At 37.4% G+C, this 19,310-nt stretch overlaps 1 pseudogene; it reads right to left on the bottom strand.

Moving 5' to 3' along the window:
• The window catches only part of LOC149170073 (subtilisin-like protease SBT2.3 pseudogene), a 57,546-nt pseudogene extending 42,625 nt beyond the window's left edge, over nt 1-14,921 (bottom strand).
• Between the last annotated feature and the right edge of the window lie 4,389 nt (nt 14,922-19,310).

Here is a 19,310-nt window from a genome sequence, read left to right as displayed (position 1 = left end):
GTGCTAAAATAGGAATCCCTTTTCTAAACACAATGACATCCATACCTAGGTTCCTGAGGATTACCTTCCATGATTCACTGTGAAATTATTTGTTTTTGAACCATCTCTCACCAAGTCTTGGCAGTTCTGTAGCCTTTGCTATGTAAGCTTCTGTTACTGTGAACTTAATGTCTCCAATATCTACTTCTGTACCATCAAATGATCTAGGAAAATATTTTGTGATCTCCTTGTGGTATCCATCAAATTTTCAATGAAATTGAGCCATCCATTCCTCTGCGGCATCTCCTTGAGTTGTGGGTACCCTTCCATAAACTTTGCCCCTATGGGATTTTCCCTGACAATGAGTCCCATGGTATTTGTTTTGTAGAATTTTCTAACCTTCAAAATTACTCTCCTTGTCTATGAAATGGACTCACTGCGGGTATGGTGAAAAAGAATTATGGGTTCACATGGAATAAGTAGACGGCGAGGGTTTGGAGAGACATGAATACATTGGTCATATTGTAGTTTTGACAGTTAACAGATGGAGTTATTAGAGACTGTTTAAGTATAGAGTAGCAGAGGTGTAGTATGATGAAATCATTATAGACCGTTTGGTATCGAATGTGGAAGATGTGGTGAAGATGTGGTATCATGAAGTGGTTGTCAAATCAAATGATGACTTGTTAAGGAGACATATGATCATTCATATTATACATGACTTATGTTTATGACTCGCTGTTTGAAACGAATTTGCATTTTACCTTTAGAACTAAACCTTTTGCTTGATAATTCTTTTGGTGCTAATATGTAGGTAATTTGAGCATGGTTGATCTCCAAAACTTGATTCTTCAATTTCCCTGCATTCATAATTTATTTGTAAGCTGTACAATTGTGCCAGAGCTGATAATTAAGTTGTAGCTGCAGAATCAGATTAGCTGCGGAATGGGATCTACTACAGAATGTGAAAAGAAGGAAAAGTGAAGTATGGCTTATGAAATATGGATGTAAAAATAAAATGGAAATGAGTTATGACAGTGAGATGGAATGAGATGTAAGATAAAATAAAAAATAGGGTGAAATGGGGTAAAACTGTAAGAAAATAAAATGTAAATGAAATATGACAGTGAGATAAAGTAGAACTGTAGGAAAAAATGAAGACGGAATGAGATGGAATGAGATGATGAATTTGCGGACTCTAAACTATAAATGAATGTATCTTTTTGTCACTACTTATTACAAAAATGAAATGGTAAATATAGGATGTCAGAAATCTCTGATTTTCACCCTGTATTTTCTGTATAAGGATGCTAATCAATGATTGGTTTTCAACCTCATACACTTTTTTTAATTATATATATATATATATATATATATATATATCAAGAAAATAAAGACTAAGTTAGTGGAGAAGAAGAATTCTTCTTCACTAGCTTCATTTCATAGTTATCCTGGAAAATCTTAATGAACTCCTCTCTTGAAAATGGTTTTTGATATATCTTCAACTGATGACCATTCACAAGAAGAGGTATTTTTCTTTAATCTATTGTCCTTATCTTTACTGCCCCGTTATTAAAGACTTATTCAATCTCATATGGCCCAAGCCAATGAGTTTGAAACTTCCCTTGAAAATCTTTGAACTTTGAATCGAACAACAGTGCCCAATCTCATGCTTAAAACTTCTTCTCCTTAATATATTTATCATGCCATTTAGTCCTCTGTTGTTGGACTATACTGGTTCTTTGAACTGCATCTTGCCTAATTTCATCAAGTTCATTGAGTTGCTCCAATCTTTGTTTCTGTGCCTCTGATAAATCCAATCCCAATTGGACTATCATCTTAAAGGTTTTGATTTGAAACTCTATAGGGAACCGGGCTTGTTTCCCATAAACAAATTCATAGGGCGTATGTCCCGTTGTGTTCCTCCATGTAGTTGTATAGGCCCATAAGGCTTCAAGAAGCCTTTCTGCCCAATCTCTTCTATGTAGATGCATAGTCTTAGTGAGAATTCCTTCAATCACCTTATTTGTAGATTCAACTTGACCATTTGCTTGTGGATGATAGGGAGTAGATTTCCTATGTTTGATCTTGTAATCTTTCACAAGACCCTTCACCATTTTAGATGTAAATTGAGATCCCTGATCTGTCACAATTTCTCTTGGAATACCAAAATGAGTGAAGATGTCCTCAAAAAATAAAATTAACTACAGATTTTTCATTAGAAAAAGGTAATGCTTTGGCCTCTACCCATTTAGTGACATAATCAGTGCATACCAATATATACTTCTTTTGCTTAGATGAAGGATTAATTGGCCCAACAGAATCTAAGCCCCATTTTTCAAAAGGTTCAATGAGTACCTAAATTTGTAGTGGCATTTCATTTGAAGGAGCAGGTTTCCCTACCATTTGGCAGCTGTGACACCTCCTAACATATTCTTTGGCATTTTTGAAGATCGATGGCCAATAATATCCTCAAGAAAGGATTTTATAGGTTGTCCTCTTGTTAAAGTGTCCACCACACATTTCATCATGAGATGCCTTAATAATCTCAGACATTTCATATTCCCTAATACATCTTTTGATCATAAGATCTGAGCCTATTTTATACAATTCATTAGTGATCCATAAGTATCTTGAACTTATCTCAATGATTTTTCTTTTTTCTCTAGGAAACAAATGTGAAGGTAATTTCCCTATGACTAAGTAATTAGCAATATCTGCAAACCAGGGAGTTTGAGTATTCACTACAAAAAGATATTCATCAGGAAAATTATCTTCAACCAGAGTTTCATCTTTGATATTTTGAATTCTGGATAGGAGATCAACAATTGTGTTTTGTTTTCCAGGTCTATCTAGCACAGTAATATTGAATTATTGCAAGAGTAAAATCCATATTGTAACTCTGCCATTAGTAATAGGTTTATTCATTAAATATCTAATTGCAAAGTGATATGTATGAACAAAGGTTTCATAGCTTGTTATATAATGTCTGAACTTGTTGATTGCATGAACAACAGCTAAAAATTCATTTTCAATTACAGTATAGTTCAACTTAGTGGGAGTCAACTTCTTACTTGTATAGTAGATGGCATAGGGAATCAAGTATTTTTGTCCCAATACAGCTCAAAGAGTTGTATATGAAGCATCTGTTGAAATGTGAAAAGGTAATTTCCAATTTCGACCTATCAAGATGGGTGCTCCAGAAATTTTTGTTTTTAAAGTCTCAAATCCTAACTGGTAGTTAGGATTCCAATTGAATTCACGATCCTTAGTGAGTAATTTGAAGAGTGGGGATGCTATTTTAGCCAAATTTTCTATAAATTGTCTATAGTATCCCGTGAATCTTAGAAAACTTCGAACATCTTTTTGTCAATTTGGAATTGATAATTTAGAGATGACTTCAACTTTAGATTTATCAACTTTAATCCCATCTCCTGAAATGTGATGCCCTAAAACAATACCTTTTGTAAACATCATAAAACATTTTTTATGGCTTAGTGAAAGGTTTGCTTCCTTACATATTTTAAGAACTTTTTCCAAATTTTCCAAGGCTTCTTCAAATGTATTCCCATAGACTGTAAATTCATCCATATATACCTCTACATAATCATGTATTAGATCAGAAAAAATTCCTATTACTGCTCTTTGGAATGTTGCAGGTGCATTACATAACCGAAAAGGAAGTACTCGGTAGGCATAGGTTCCCCATGGACAAGTAAATGTGGCTTTATCTTGATCTTTAGGTGCCGCCTGAATCTGATTATAACCACTAAAACCATCCAAGAATAAGAAATACTTCTTACCTGCTAATGTATTTAACACTTGATCTATAAAGGGTAAAGGAAAATGATATTTAAGGGTAGCTTTATTCAATTCAATGTAATCAATGCACACCCTCAATTTACCATTCTTTTTAGGAACAATAACTAAAAGGGAAACCCATTGGCTATCTGAAATTGGGTAAATGAAGTTTACATTCAGTAGTTTTTGTAGCTCTTCTTTCACAATTTCCCTAAGATTTGGATTCATCCTTCTCTGAGGTTGTCTGATAGGTCTACAATTTTCCTCAATGTAGATGTGACGTATACAAGTCTTAGGACTAATTCCTTTCATGTTAGTATATTCCCATGCATATGCAGCAGAATGTTGTTGTAATGTCTTAATTAGCTTTTCTTGTTGTATTTTCTCCAACTTATTGTTTATGTTCAATGTTCTCCCTGGAAAGATTTCAATTGTAGAGCTACCAAATTCTTCCATAGAATAAAGAGACATTCGCCTAGATGACAAATATTCGATATTGGATTTTTCTTGAAATTGATCATGTTCATACTCTGGAGATGATTCAAAATTTTCCGTTATATTTAAGATTTGACTATCTTCACTAATATCTAAAATAGTAAAGAGAGGCTGAATGTCATTTTCATCAACAATCCATTCTTTGTCATCTATTTCTGTGATTGTTCTTGCTGGAGGATATAGAGTGAATTTCTTTGTTGAATTCCTGTCAGAAATATACATATCACCAGATCTACAGCTAATGAAAGCATTAGCTATGGCCAGCCAAGGTCTTCCTAATATGAGTGGATGTCCTCCTAGATTGTTCTTGGGGGTTAAGATCATAAAATCAACAAGATATTCCCAAGAATATAAGGATACTAAAATATCTTCTAATGCTCCATCTGGTTTGATTACAGATCTATCCACTAATTGCAGTAATTTAGGGGTGTAAAGAAGATTAGGAAGCTTGAGTTGTTCCATGGTTTGTTTGCTCATGATGTTTATTGCTGCCCCTAAATCAATCAATGTATTTGGAATTTCAACTCCATTGATATGTGTTTTCACAATTGAACTTCTTGGATCTACATATTTTTGTATGGCCATTTTCCCCATCATTATATATGTTATTTTTCCTACCAGGTGAATTCTTTTTGTTTCTTTTGCTTTTCTTCTTGGTTTCTTTATGATCAACTCCTTTATTGTTTTAGCTAGGATTGGAATTTCCTTAATGGATTGCAACAAAGGAATTTTGATACAAACATTTTTTAATTCATCTAGAAAATCATAATTATGCAACATGATTTGCTTTTCTACTCCTCTATCAACTTGTAATCTTTTAAGAAAAGGAGGTGTAGAAGTAGATACTGGCTTCTCAATGATAGGATTTGAGTTCACTGGTTCTTTCTATTTTTCATTTTCAATATTTTGGTTTCGGAGAGATGTTCCTTCAAAATTTTTTTTGGGATGTAGAGAATATTCCTCAAAATTGTCTTGTTCCTAAATAACTACAGAAGGTCTTTCCTTTTATAATATCCTACCAGATCTTAGTTGAACATCATTGAGATCTAGAGGAGTGATCATATAAGTTGGAAATTGTTGTCCTTCCACCATGTAAGTATTCTAAGGATTTTTATTGTTGGGGTTTGGTAATGGTTGGGCAAGTAGCTGATTTGGTCTCTGTTGAAATGGCAGTAAGAGTTGAGGACTTTGGTTTTGTTGTGGAAATGGTAATGAAAGTTGAGGGTTATTATTTTGAAGTTGTGGCTACTGATTTTGTTGTGGAATTTGTGGGGGAGGATAATTCTGATATGATGGAGGATATTGATAATATTGAGAAAATCTCCCATAAGGATCTTTTACTCCTTGTGCCCAAGGTTGAGATTGGGATTAAGGTTGAGGCCAAGGTTGCTACCAAGAATTCCAATTTGGTGGGGGTTGAAGATACATTTGATTGTTAAATCCCTAATTTTGTGGTCCCTGCCAAGGTTTTCTAGAGACAAAGAAAAGAGTTTCTGCTGAATTTGGAACTGTTTCTTCTTGAAAAACAACCTTAAGACCTAGAATCGAAGGACAACCCTTGGTTTCATGATTATCTGAGAAAATCATACAAGTCTCTATAATTTTTGCATCTAAAGGGCATTATCTTAGAGCATGTTTTTTTTTGCATTTTGGACAGAAAATAGCTAAAGCATCAGCCTCGGTTTTCTTCTTGTTTTTCAACTTAAGGGTGTCTATTTTCTCACTAAGACTCCATAGAATATCTGTATTGAATTCATCAAGTATATTACCAATTTCTACCCTACTCACTGATCCAGTTGCAGACTTATTTACTCTAACAAGAAAAGGATCTCTTGGACCTTTCCCAGTTTTAGATTTCCCTCTTGAGAGATGAACACATAATTAGACTCCTATATCATTTAATGGGAGTTGAGAGATATCTCCCTTCCCCATCATGTTAAGGATATCTATCCACTCATCTCTATTGGATTTTAATTAAAGAGATTTTAAGGTATCTTCATCTAAATTGTCCATCTTTGCTCTTTTCAAATTATACTTGAATCTCTTAATCAAATCCTCTAAATTTTCATCCTCTCTTTGCATCATTTTGAACACTTCATCTTTGTGATTGGTAGGCATGCAATAATCCAAATACCTATCCAAAAACACTTTTTTCATGTCATTCCATGTTCTAATGGACTAAGTGACTAACCTAATGAACCACTTCAAAGCAGCTCCTTTCAGTGTTGAAGGGAACAACTTAAGTTTTTGAGAGTCTTATAGATAATCATAGGTTCTATACAAGACTTCAAACTCAAGTAAAAATGTTTCAAGATCCTCACTTTTTAGCCCATGGAAGTTTGGGAGGATAGAAGGTGAGATATTTTTCATTGTGGCATTTGTTTCTTCATCCACTATAGGGAATCCAAAAGAATTATCTATTTCCCTATTTCCTTTGCCTCCTCCATTATTTCCTCTACCTCTTCCTCTACCCCCTCCTCTATTATTTCCTCTACCTCATCCTCTACCCCCTCCTCCAAACAATGTGAATTATCCATCCTCTCCTTCTTCTGCCATTATAGTTTCTTCAGGGTCAGTATAGGATTCAACCTATAAGGTTACTTTCTCCTCCTTTGGTTCTTCTATTAATGGGATATGAGAGAGAAGTTCTACTTCTTCCTCACCAGGTATTCCTAATTCTTCAACTAAAATTTACTCCCCTATAGAGGTAAAAAAGGCTACTACTGTTGTTGGAGATTCAAGATTTTTCTCCTCTGGGACTGACTTGGTAAATGAAGTAGGAGATTATTTTGATTGGATTTCTGCCCCTGGAATTTTAGGAGTTCTATGGTTGGGAGTATGAGTTTGGGATGGAGGTGTATCTCTTCTTGCTCTTGGTGGAGTAGGTGGTGTTGTAGGAATTGAACTCTTGCCTCTAGCTATAAATCTACCCCTAGAGTCTCTTTCTCTATGCATATCATTTTTTTTAAAATGTAAGAGATAAAGTTACCTAGTTACACTTCCCTGGAAATGGCACCAAAATGTTTAGTCAATTTAGTATCCTAAATTTCTTTGCATAAATTATCAACTGAGGCTCATAAGTTGATGAAGGGTAGTGCACTGTATGTGCTAGTTAACCCTTCTTACTTCGTTGTTTTGTATTTTATATTGTTTTTGGGGTTTATGTTCTTTGATCCCTAATGATGTACAATTTGAACTATGAGAAACTGAATCTAAATTTCTTAAAGGTGAACCAAGAGCTCCAAAACTAGTTAAAATCTAATTTAAAAGAAGGAAAACAGAGCGTCTATTTGATTTTTTCATTGATCCTAAGTCAAGAATTAGAAGGTGAAATTTGTAAGGCCAATCGAAAAAATTATAGAGAATGAAACTGAATAAAACACTTTTATTTGTCCAAGCCTTCAATTTTTAAAGATAACTTTGTTGAGATGGAATACAAGCAACTTAGTGTACTTTATAGTCCAAAGAACTAAATCAAATATGCAGAGAGTAACTAATTGATTTCAATCCTTGTGTGAGGTGAATGTTTAACCATTTAGTTTAGGATGGATATCGGCTTGGAATGTTGACCAAAAACTGTTATTCACACAGTGCATTGGCAATATGAACTAGGAAATAAATAACAGAGGAAACAAACAGTAAGTAAACTAATCAACGATGCATCCTTTTACTTTTCAACCTTACCCTATTTAGAAACAAAGTTGTTTCCTTTATGAAATAGATTGAAGAAACAAGACTGCACCATCGAATTCTAACATTATGCTATTGATCAAAATTAAAAGGAAACAAACTATAGGGAATCAACCTAAACTACAAATAATGCTAAAATTAAATAGTGAAACTAAACTGAAGAGTAAAAAAAAAAAACCTCCTTCAGTGCAGGGGCCTTGTGCAACTGACTGAGTTGAGCTGCTAATTAGCTGAAGATATTCTTTCAAATGATCATTGGTCAAAACATGGCTTCATATTATTAATAGGAAAAAAAGTTCCAAAATTACAAAGCTATAAGTATGAGCTTAATACATCCAAAAATTCGAACTTCTCTCAGTTCTGTACAACTGGTATTTAAAGAAAAAATTCATAATTGTCTTTTGAGAAAAATTAGCTACAAGTTGTCTACACATTTTACAACAGATCTACGTAAATGGTTGATCAGCTACAAGTGACTTTAATTCAAGCAAGTTGGTTGCATAAAACTGTTAACACCTATGGCTAATCCGAGAGAATGCCGCAACAAAACTATCAGATTTTATTAATTAACCACGAAGAGTGGACAAAGAGTCCTATTGCTTTTGGGTTTCTTTGTTTGACTCCTTTGATGGTGGTCTTGAGATGGCTTTCTTGTCAATCTAGGCTGGTTTACTAGGATAGGATCCATGTCGAGACAATTCCAAAGATGCCCATGTGGCTGGTTTCTTCATTTGACACCTGTAACTTGTTCAACCATGGAAGTACCTACGGAACACATGGTTAGCTGCAGAATAGGCTGTGTTCCGTAGCTAATTTAAAAAAAAATATTTCAAATAGCAAAAACATAAAAGTATAACATGTCAATCATTTAATTTCTTTCTTGAGACAAAATCTATCATTTATCAGCGATGGGGATCTGTCTTTTATGGAAAACAAGAGAAAGAAATGAGAAAAGTTGTCAAAGAGAGAGTAATTCTGAGGTCCAACAATAATGACAATGGTCCTCAAGGTACTATCAACACAATTCATGGAATGTGAATAAAGGAATTGTAGTCAAACACCCGTGAAATCACCCAATTGGAAACCAATGATGTGAACTTGTCGTCGAGTATGAACTTGCCATTAGGGCATGCAAGCTCTAAGGTATTGGAAGGGAGTGTCTCGATGAACTTCATGGATAATGAGTTCAAGTCGACAGGAAGTGACCATGTTGAAGGAGGGACTTGATGTATCCCACATCATCGACATGAGACAAAGGGATGAAAAATGATTTTGGATGATACAGAGAATTAGGGGTAAGCATAACTGTAGAAGGACACTCTTGAACATATCAGTGACACGATTAGAATTTTGGCAGCTTTTGGATCCATAGGATCGGTGGTCATGATGATGTGGTAGAGATCAAATGGAAGGAAAAATGAATGGCCCAACCTAGGAAGGTCAACCATAAAAAGGAGGATATCCCATCCCGACACGAAGCAGAAAGTTGCATGTTCAAGAGTGAGCTGCCGACACAACTAGTTAGATTTCCAAATTTTCCCCAACCATTCCTGGCAGGTAACCCAATTATTTTTTAATTGCAATCTTGAAGGGGACAGCATATGCTTGCACTGTAAGTTCATCCTTTGGATGAATCCAATCTAGTAATTTTAATGAGCCCTAGGAAGGAGAAGTTCATGTTCGTCATGGCGACGAATCCGATGTCATTTAATATTTTAACGAGTCAGACAAAGGTGCAACTCAATATCTTTTTCATGTTTAAAGAGTTTGAAAAAGACAAAGAAAATAAAACTCCACATGGTCCCTTTTCATACATTTGTGTCTCTCGAACTCGAAAAGGTAGAAAATGATACTTGAGAGAACCACTTGACCATTTTAGTCAAGGAGTACCATTTTCGTAAATAGTGCATCCTAGCCCATAAAAGGGGTAGATGTATACTAGGTGCATGACATTTCGCATCTGTTAATGAGTTTGAAATGACAAGGGCTCAGTTATCTTCTCGTGTTTAAAGGACCACAAAAGAGCTTGAAAGCAGACCCCCCATTTTATTCTCTTTTATGAGTTAAAAGGGAAAAATACTCGGCAATCTTTTCATTTGAGTTTTATGAGTCCATAAAAGAGTTGAAATGAGACTCGGCACCATCGTTGAACATCCATCACCTGTTACTGTACAAAAAAGTGAAGTGCACTATCCAATTATTGAGGTAAAATAGGTAAAAAATACTTTAAAACCCTAATGTTTCATGAAAAACTAAATAAAAGGAAAGAAAAGTAAATATTTTTTACCATTTACCATTTTACCTTGCCGTGAAAAACTTTTCACCCAGTTTTGCCCTAATTTTTCTGGAGCAGATTGCGGGAGATCTGGGAGGCCATTCACCGAGCCACTAGTTGCAGATAAGACCCAAGTCCCTAAGCTCCATTTCCATACTATTTATTCTTATTTTTATCCATTTTTTGGATTTCGGAGAGAGGTTTCGGAAAAACAAAAAATCTCCCTCGGTTGGCATGATTTCCGGGCATGGAATCATGCTAGTTGAGGGTTGTTAAAATGCCCAACTGTGCTATCGACGCAACTATTTTTAAAAAAAATGTGTTGACATTGTGAATAATGGAAAAAACCATTTTCCTCTCAAATCCACCATTTGAATTCATATTTTACTTTCCAAAAATCATTATCTACTTGAATACATGGTCTTTGTAGGAAAGAGTCGTAAAAAATGGTAGACTAGAAAGAACGTGAGCAAAAATATGTGGACACTCAAGCAATGAATGATCCAAATTGCTTAAAGACCTTGAGGAAATATGGGCTCCTCAAGTTCTTTCTCACACTAGGGATGCGGGCTCAACCTGAGCTACTTCAATACCTTATTAGTATCTGGGATATTAATCGGGAAATATTCATCATTGGTGATGAGGAGTTGGAGTTAGAAACTTCAGACATCTATTTCATCACAGGACTATCTCGTAGAGGGGAACTAGTCAACCTATATGGGTCATGACCGATTGGGGTAAGCATATCCATGCTACTTTCCAAACATTGCCTAGAAGCCCTCAAGTCCAAGAGCAGCAAGATTGAGATTGCCACTATGTGAGCTTTGACACTGAGAGTGCTATTACTGACTATCAACAGAGTGACTAGGTTCCAACCAGAGCATGAGACTAACAAGTCAAAATTTGTATATGCTATCAACTATATAGCATTGACAATATTCAATTCAGCAGAAGCCATGAAGATCAACATGAAACGCCAGCTGACAAAAGCTAAAGCAGGGAATCTAAAGCAATTTTGCTTCGGATCTATACTAGGGACCTTTTTCATGTAATAGGTTCCGTTGTTGCAATACCAGCTGACTAGGGTAGATCCTCTGATGTCACGAGACCCACGGATGGTCTCTTGGAGTCGTTTGATGCCTAGGATCACTGGGGGCCAGCATATGTCCTACAGACCTGCCTTCTTTTCATGCCTACGATGACAGCTGATCGTAGTGGAGGATTGGCTATATAGCAGTACCGACTTCCAAGGAGATCCGGACATGCCACTACCAGATGGGGAGGATTTGAACTATGAAGGTAAAAAAATCAATTTTTTATTTTTTTATTTTTCAATTGTTTTTTATATATATGTGTTTATAACATTTTGTTTTATCAATGCAGATGTTGGACCAGAGCGTCCTGCCGGGATGTCCCTAATAGCCAGGCGTGTCGCTCACCAGTTTGATGTCACTCCTTATCAAGAATGGAGTTACAACAAGGAGGACATCGAGAGGAACCTTGAGGGTTCGACTCGTGGTATCCCAAAGTGTGCCTGGGTGGAAGACATCTGACGCCAGTACCAAAAGCAAACGGTGGAAGTATCAGACCTGATCCGCAGATTGTTGACTCCTGTGGCATGAGCAGTTTCATGTTACCACGATCACCATGTTGAATAGTTCCTAGGTCCAACATTCACATTTTTTAGGCCTACGTGCCACAGATATATGAGGCCTGTGAGCCGCTGATGTTATTTGAACACACATATTATTTTTTGGGGTTTTGATGTATCAAACATTATCACCATATATATATATATATATATATATATATATATATATATATATATATATATATATATATATATATATATATATATATATATATATATATATATATATATATATATATATATATACATACATATATATATAGATTCTGCATTTTCTTGCTTACCATGGTACAAAATTTGTTTTATCTTTTCACATGTTTCGTAAATGTCTATCCAACATATAATTAGATAATGCATCTGTCAATGTATTCATGTGTCTAGGAATATGATGATATGTAATGTAATCAAAATTTCTTTCCAGTAAAAAAATGCATAGATACATTCTCAATATCTAAGGGTTTCTGATGGAATATTGCCGATTGAGTAGAAGGACAACAAGTTGTGAATCCAGATTGACAACCAATTCCTGATGTCAAGAGTGATGGCTTCTAAAAACAATTCGATGAATGTGATGTATTCAACAATGTTATTAGTTGTGAGACCTAAACAAATACCTTGAAGATCAATCAACTCACCATGAGGGTCATAAATGGCCCATGCCGTGGAGGATAGATTCTGGGTACTACAACAAGAACCATCAGTGAAACCGATGTGAGCAGTCATAGAAATCTACAAAACAGGGAAAAACATAGTAAATAGGAAAGTTGTTTGAAAACTAACACACCAAACCACACTTCACAAAAATGAATGAAACACTAATGTAGACAAGTAACCATGCAAGATGACCTAAGCATAGTACTTTCTGAGAGAGTCCATGCTGGAATTGGGGTAATCAATCAACATAGATGGACACCGGGGTTTTACCATTGTCCTGATGAGTAAGCATCGACTCAGCCAAATGATAGAGTAGAAATCATATAAGGCTTTGCCCCTATTCCCCCTAGGTGAGGGAGGGTTACGAGTCAGATGACAACCCCATTGCAATAATGGGAAATTTGTAAAAACTCAGGGAGGGAGAAAAATTCGGAATCCATGAGGGGAGAAAGGTTCCCTCAGTTGAAAGATCTTGACAATGGCAAGAAAAGTTGACATGTCAATAGGTAGCATAGAAAAGAACTTCTTAAGACACATAGACATGACCATTGGGCTATGCAGGAACGAGGAACAGTAATGAGTCTTTTTCCATGGTGCTTCCTCCAAAGACATTACTTCCATGATACTCTCGTCAGCAAGAAAAGTCTCGACTAAGGGATCAGGAGATTTTGAAGCACCAAGCCACAGGGATTGAGAATACATTTTGAGAGAGGTCCTCGAAACAGGAAAATTAGAGGATACAAAACTTGAGGCCGAAACAATTTCCACATAATTGATTTCGGCAAGACTAAGTGGCATAACCTCACCCCATGTATCAACAAGATCTGGTGAAGGTATGACCCAAGTATTAGATTTGACTGAGATCATTTTGATAGAGGCAACATGAGGAGGTGGGAGAAGAAAAATTCTCATCAAGGCAGAATATTTAAAAAGACCTGCCCCCACACTCTCATAAGGAGCACCGGTGTTCTTGACATATGGAACATTGCCATCCATGGAGGAAGAAAAAAAGAAGGATAGTTGGTCAACTGTGACGGTCTTCCCTTGATGGGGAAAATGAATCATGCGGAAGAGGGAGGAGGCTACAAGATGCATGGCATAGGTCCAACTCCGTCCGAATAGAAGATTATAATTGAGATTGGTGTTAACAATCTCTACCTCGAGATGTATTGTCTTGCCCTTCAAATTAATTGGAAGGTTAGGTAAGACACTGAAGGGTCATGAGTCGCACTCGTCAAAAGCTTCCAAAGTGTTTGGGGATTGGTTCAAATTAGGAGAACCAATTTTCTTCCAGCAAGAGATTGACATGATGCAGGTAGAAGAACCTTCATCGATGACGGTCCTATGAATGGTTTTCTCATTGATGATTACCTGAATGAGAAAGGAAATATGATGAGGCAGCTACAGGACATGGTTCTCTAGATAAAAACATATCAAATTGGAATTGGTTGGATCAATACCCCCAATAGCCGACAACAAGTATTTCCGCTGAGACGGACAACTTTGGATTACCTCAAGAGCAGACATAGCTGAAGGTGCCTGAGTCAAATCCTCAACAATATTATAATGTTGAGCAGCTTGAGCATTGGGATTGTATGAGGAATTCCTTAGCACACCTTGATAAGGTGGTTGAATAACGGAATCAGGGTTAGGGCGCTTGATATGAAGAGGGCTAGAACTCGGGGTGAAAGAAGAAGGGGTGGCCTCTTTCTCTCTCCTGACTGTCAGAGCAGGGGTTTGATAATATCTTGATCTAGTAGCCACATTAATAGGTTTACTCATCATCAACACTTGAGATCTGGAGGAAGCAGATGTGTGAGGTTGGTCTACCATTTGAGTCTGCTGAGATGGAAACAGATCTTTCAGGACAGTTGGGGTCCATTTGTGCAAACAAATAACTTTGGACCATCGAGGACAATCCTTACTATAGTGATCCTCCTTGCAAATGAGGCACAAATACTTAGGCTTCTATGGTGAAGAATCACTAGCAGACGACTTGGGAGGACCCTGTTTTGGGGCATTGGCTTTACCCTTGCCTTTTCCTTTCTTCTTACCTTTTGAGGATTTGTCTGCTGTGGTAGACTAGACAGTGTGGACCTTTGAGGTTTTACTAGGGCCAGGTGGATTCTGGGAGGAACTGTTGGAAGCAGTGTTCGAGACTGACTTCTGTTTGGAAGAAGATTTGGTAGGGGCCTGGGACACTAAACAAATTACTCCATCAATAGGAGGTGTAGCCTGTGACTTCAATGTCATGGGATCAGATGATGGCCATGGAGCATCAGGTAATAACTCATACAAAGTGCCAGACAGAGAATAAACAAGGTCTAAGTATTGGGCATGAGAAATGGCTTGTTCTTTGGTAACGCATCCACCCATAGCTATATCGCAAGGAATTGGAGCAACGAATGACTTGGTAAACCATTCGGTGAGCAACTGATCAACAATCTCAAATTTGATCAGGTGATGTCAACTTCTCCATTCGTAGATGTGATCGGAGATGTGAATCCCAATATCTTGCTTAAGCGATGTGAGAAAATAGGTGTCAGTCTCATAGCGAACTAGAAACTTGAAATGCGTGAGGAAAGCCATGGCTAAACAATTGAATTCATGGTAAGTACTTTGAGGGAGCTCGATGTACCACTTGGCTGCACCACCTATAAGTGTTCGTTGGAAAATACGGAGATGAATAGAATCATCAACATAGGAATTTGAAGAGCACCAAAGGAGATATGTCATCACATAGGCTTGAGGATCTTCTTTCACTTTTCCATTGAACTTAGGACAATCACTTGGGATCTTGGAAGGAACTGGAGGCCAGTATGGCAAACGCAGAATTGGATCATTCATGAGTTGAGACACATCTGGCAACTCTAGTGTGGCCAACAACAAAAATTGAGTATTGAAAGGCATTGGAGGTCATTAAGTGAGTCCAACTAGAGAAGCCCATCCCTGTTGGTAAGAATTTTGTCTCCATAGTGGAGGGTTTTGGCCTTATGGCATTTGATTCTAGCCCCACTATAGGTTACCTTGGCCGTAGGGGGGATTTTGACCTTGAACACCTTGGAAATATCCGGCCATAGGTTGTTGATAAGCAACATATGGGTTAAGAGGCTGTTGAGCCTGTTGACCTTGGACACATGGATATTGCACCTGTTGTCCCTACACATATGGGTTTTGAAGCTGCTTCCCTGAACTAGAGGATTTTGGACATGATGTCCTTCGACATAAGGATTCTGCACTTGCTGTCCTTGGACATAGGGATTTTGAACCTACTACCCTTGGACAAAAGGATTCTGTACCTATTGCCCTAGGACATTAGGATTTTGGGCCTGCTGCTGCAAGACTTGACCCTAGTCTTGTCCTTGCAAGGGTTGACCCTGTTGATATGTATATAAGGGTTTCTGTTCCCCGAGTTAGCTCTGCTACTGCAAGGATTGACCTTGCGGATGCAAAGGCTATCTCTTTGGCTGCAGAGGTTGGCCTTGTGAAGACATAGGCTAGGAGGTTTGTGGAGCATACTTCATCCATTGTTGCATGGTTTGCTACAATTGTTGCGAGGGTTGCCTCTGTGATTGGTGCAGTTGTCCTTGTTGAGGTATCATCTGCCCCTACTATTTGTTGGATGGCCCTTACTATAACAAAGGTTTCCCTTGTTGCTGCAGAGGATGTCCTTATTGCTACAAGGGTACTTGAATAGTTCCCGGAAAATTTTTGAACTAAATTTGTCCATAGCCACCCAAAAAAGTGGATGGACCAGGATGAACATACTATCCAGACTGAAGGACACAAGGCGTATTTACCATTCCTTGAGAACCATATGGAACATAAGGAGTTTGGTACTAAAGATGAACCTCATAAGGTTGCTGATACTAGAAATTACTTGACCCTGACGGACCAACGGGATTTTGGACCTATTGGTACTGGACATTGCTTGATCCAGCAAGACCAGCATGGTTTTCAATAACACCAGAAGAAGGTTGGTTCATCCCAACCATGTGAGTTTGTGAGCTACTCACATTGGTTGTGCCTGACATCATAGAAACACTCAAATTCTTCCCCCTAGGCTGTGGCATAGCTTGTCCACTTAATGGAGGGATTGAAGAACTGCCAGTAACATTCTTCAAGATTGTCGACTGAACTGGATAGGTGACTGGGATAAACGAGACAAGAGGGTTCAGAACGGTGGGTTGCACTGGGACTGAGGTAACGACTTGTTGGGAGGTTGAGTTCACAATCAATGGACCTGTAGTAGGCATGGCGCCAGATGCCTAGACAGGGTTGTGATAAAGTGATGAGGCACTATGTGTACCTGAGACCAATTGTGCTAAAGTCACATAACTAGGTGGAAAATCTCGATACACAGTTATGGTAATGCTCCCCATATAAGGGAAACCTTCAGGAGGAAATTGATGTTCTTCCTCTTCAAAAGTGTGTGGAGTAGAAACTTATGATTGATTCGGAGAGGTAACTAGAGCATTGCCTTCGGGTTCCATAGCTGGGAACAAATGATGATGAACAACCAAAGATGTATGCAGGGATAATTCCAAAGGAACAGCCGGCTGATCGTATGGACTATACGAACACTGCGGTGATATCACAATAGGGTCAAACAAAGGGTTCAGAGGATATATAACAAATCCAAGATGATCGTCAGTAGTCGAAGAACTCTCAGGAGTTTGGACGATATTATCCGGAGATTTTGGGCCAACATCAGTAGGTGACCCAATGTCTGAAGTAGGCGAAGGATGAGATGACAAAGGTTGAATTCTCATAACGATTCCGAGTTCAACACCTTGGACCTCAAGTGACTCTAGTAATTCAAGAAAAGGCTCCTCAAACAATCTTTCAAATGGAGGAGAGGAAGAGGAACTAGGTGAACCAGATGGTTCAGCCATGATGACCTTATCTTAGTGAACAGGAAAAGAGAGATAAATTTCAAGGATTTGAAATGTACTTTAGGGAAAACTCACGATTTGGTCTAGAAAATACTAATAGGATGTTATAATATTGTGGGCAACAATTTTTTATGACACATAAATAAACTGGCGCTCTTTCATGTTTTAAGAGTTGATAAAGAAGAAAAGATGACTTTATCACTTTCGATTGGAAACGAGCTTGAAAGGACAAGTGCTCGAATGATATTTTAAGTTTAATGAGTCAAAAAGATCAAATCACTACTCCAGATGATCTAGGTAAAAAGGATTACAAGGCAACTGTGAACTTTAGAATACCTCCCGGTGAACCGAGAAGTATGGGAAGGCAATCTCCCTAAATGATGTGTTCGGTGTATCATGTTTGCAAGGTGGCAGACTCGGCTTCCTATGGATAAAGGATTGTATCCTAGAGGGGTCTCCTAGCATATACTCGATGGTACGAGGAGCACAAGTCCGTAGTAGCATTGTCTAGTTCCGAATCTAACGACAACTACTAGGTTTAAAGACATCGGAACATGTCTCTAGCATAGACCTTCTAGATGTGATCGTTAGGTTTCAAATGTGCCTTAGGTTAATTGAGTTCATTTTAAAGTTTATCTTGAATTATGTCTCATTTTTCAGGCCTTAGCAATGCGACTTGGAAAGCCCTAAATGCAGCTAAATGAGACAAGACCCTTTCAATTCGATGAATTGTCTACACTAGAGAGGGTAGGAAACACAATCAAATGCAAAAAACCAAGCGACCGAAAGAAAAATGAATTTTCACTACTTCACTTTTCGAGAAAATAAACTAATGAAAAATACATTCCAATTCCTAATTTCCTAACAATTACACTCGAATAGTCCTTTCAAAAGTAAAGAGAATTATTTTTCTTTTCAAATTCCAATGCAATCCTTGTCTTCAATGATGCTAACTACCGTAACATATTGATGCAACAAACTAGAATTTTGCACTTTTCATGAAATGAATTTCTCATAAAAGACTTCAATGAAAAAGTTTTGAGACAATCAATTCTCAAGCAAATGAGAAACACGAAAAGATAATCTCTTTCAAACTAATGAAGCAGTGAATTTACCAAAAACAAGACAAGAAATGTCATCTATCATGGAAAAGAGACGTTTAAACAAGCAAATGAAACTTTTCAAATTTGTGTAATGGAGGTCAAAGCCGTAGAAGGACCATAAATGAAATGCAAGGAGTAAATGCACCAACAACTTGACTCATTGAGTTCACAATCAACTGAATGGATGACAACCTAGATGCCCTAGGGCCACAAACCATCCAATGACCCAAGAAATCAAGCGAAAAGATGGAAAATCAACAAGCAAATAAACCAAATGAAAAGAAGCTTTCTAGTCAGGGAGAAGATGGTCTAAACAACTTACAAGGCAGAAATCAAGAGAGCAAGACACATTGGCCAAGATCTGGGGTGAACCCTAATCTTCACTTATAGGCATCAGCACAACTGCCTAATTGACAAAAAGCACCAGAAGGGGGTCGATGTGACTGTTTCTCAGCATATCGTGCTGATTAGCGCGACTATCAGTGAAATAAGCATGCTGAGAGAGGATGCAAAGGAAAAAATAAAAAATTTCAAAAGTTGGGACCAGACTTGCTACTATGAATTTCAAACCCAGAGTAGTAAGCAAAGAAAAGTAGATAGAACTAAAGGGAAATGGTGAAACTAGAAAATTTCACACAAAACCATGAAATTCCAAGCAAACAAACAGAAGGATTGGGTCCCCAGTGGAGTCACCAATTTGTGGTGAAGTAAAATTCTAAGTGCGGACACAAACAATTCCTCTAGCCTGATAGCGGGTCTAGCCACAA

The sequence above is a fragment of the Pinus tabuliformis genome, chromosome 4_2 (genome assembly GCF_031772625.1).
Source record: "Pinus tabuliformis cultivar Carrire ecotype Pingquan chromosome 4_2, CPIR1, whole genome shotgun sequence".
Lineage (NCBI taxonomy): Eukaryota > Viridiplantae > Streptophyta > Pinopsida > Pinales > Pinaceae > Pinus > Pinus tabuliformis.
The sequence above is the reverse complement of the archived record's forward strand: the minus strand, read 5'-3'. Positions and strand labels throughout refer to the sequence as shown.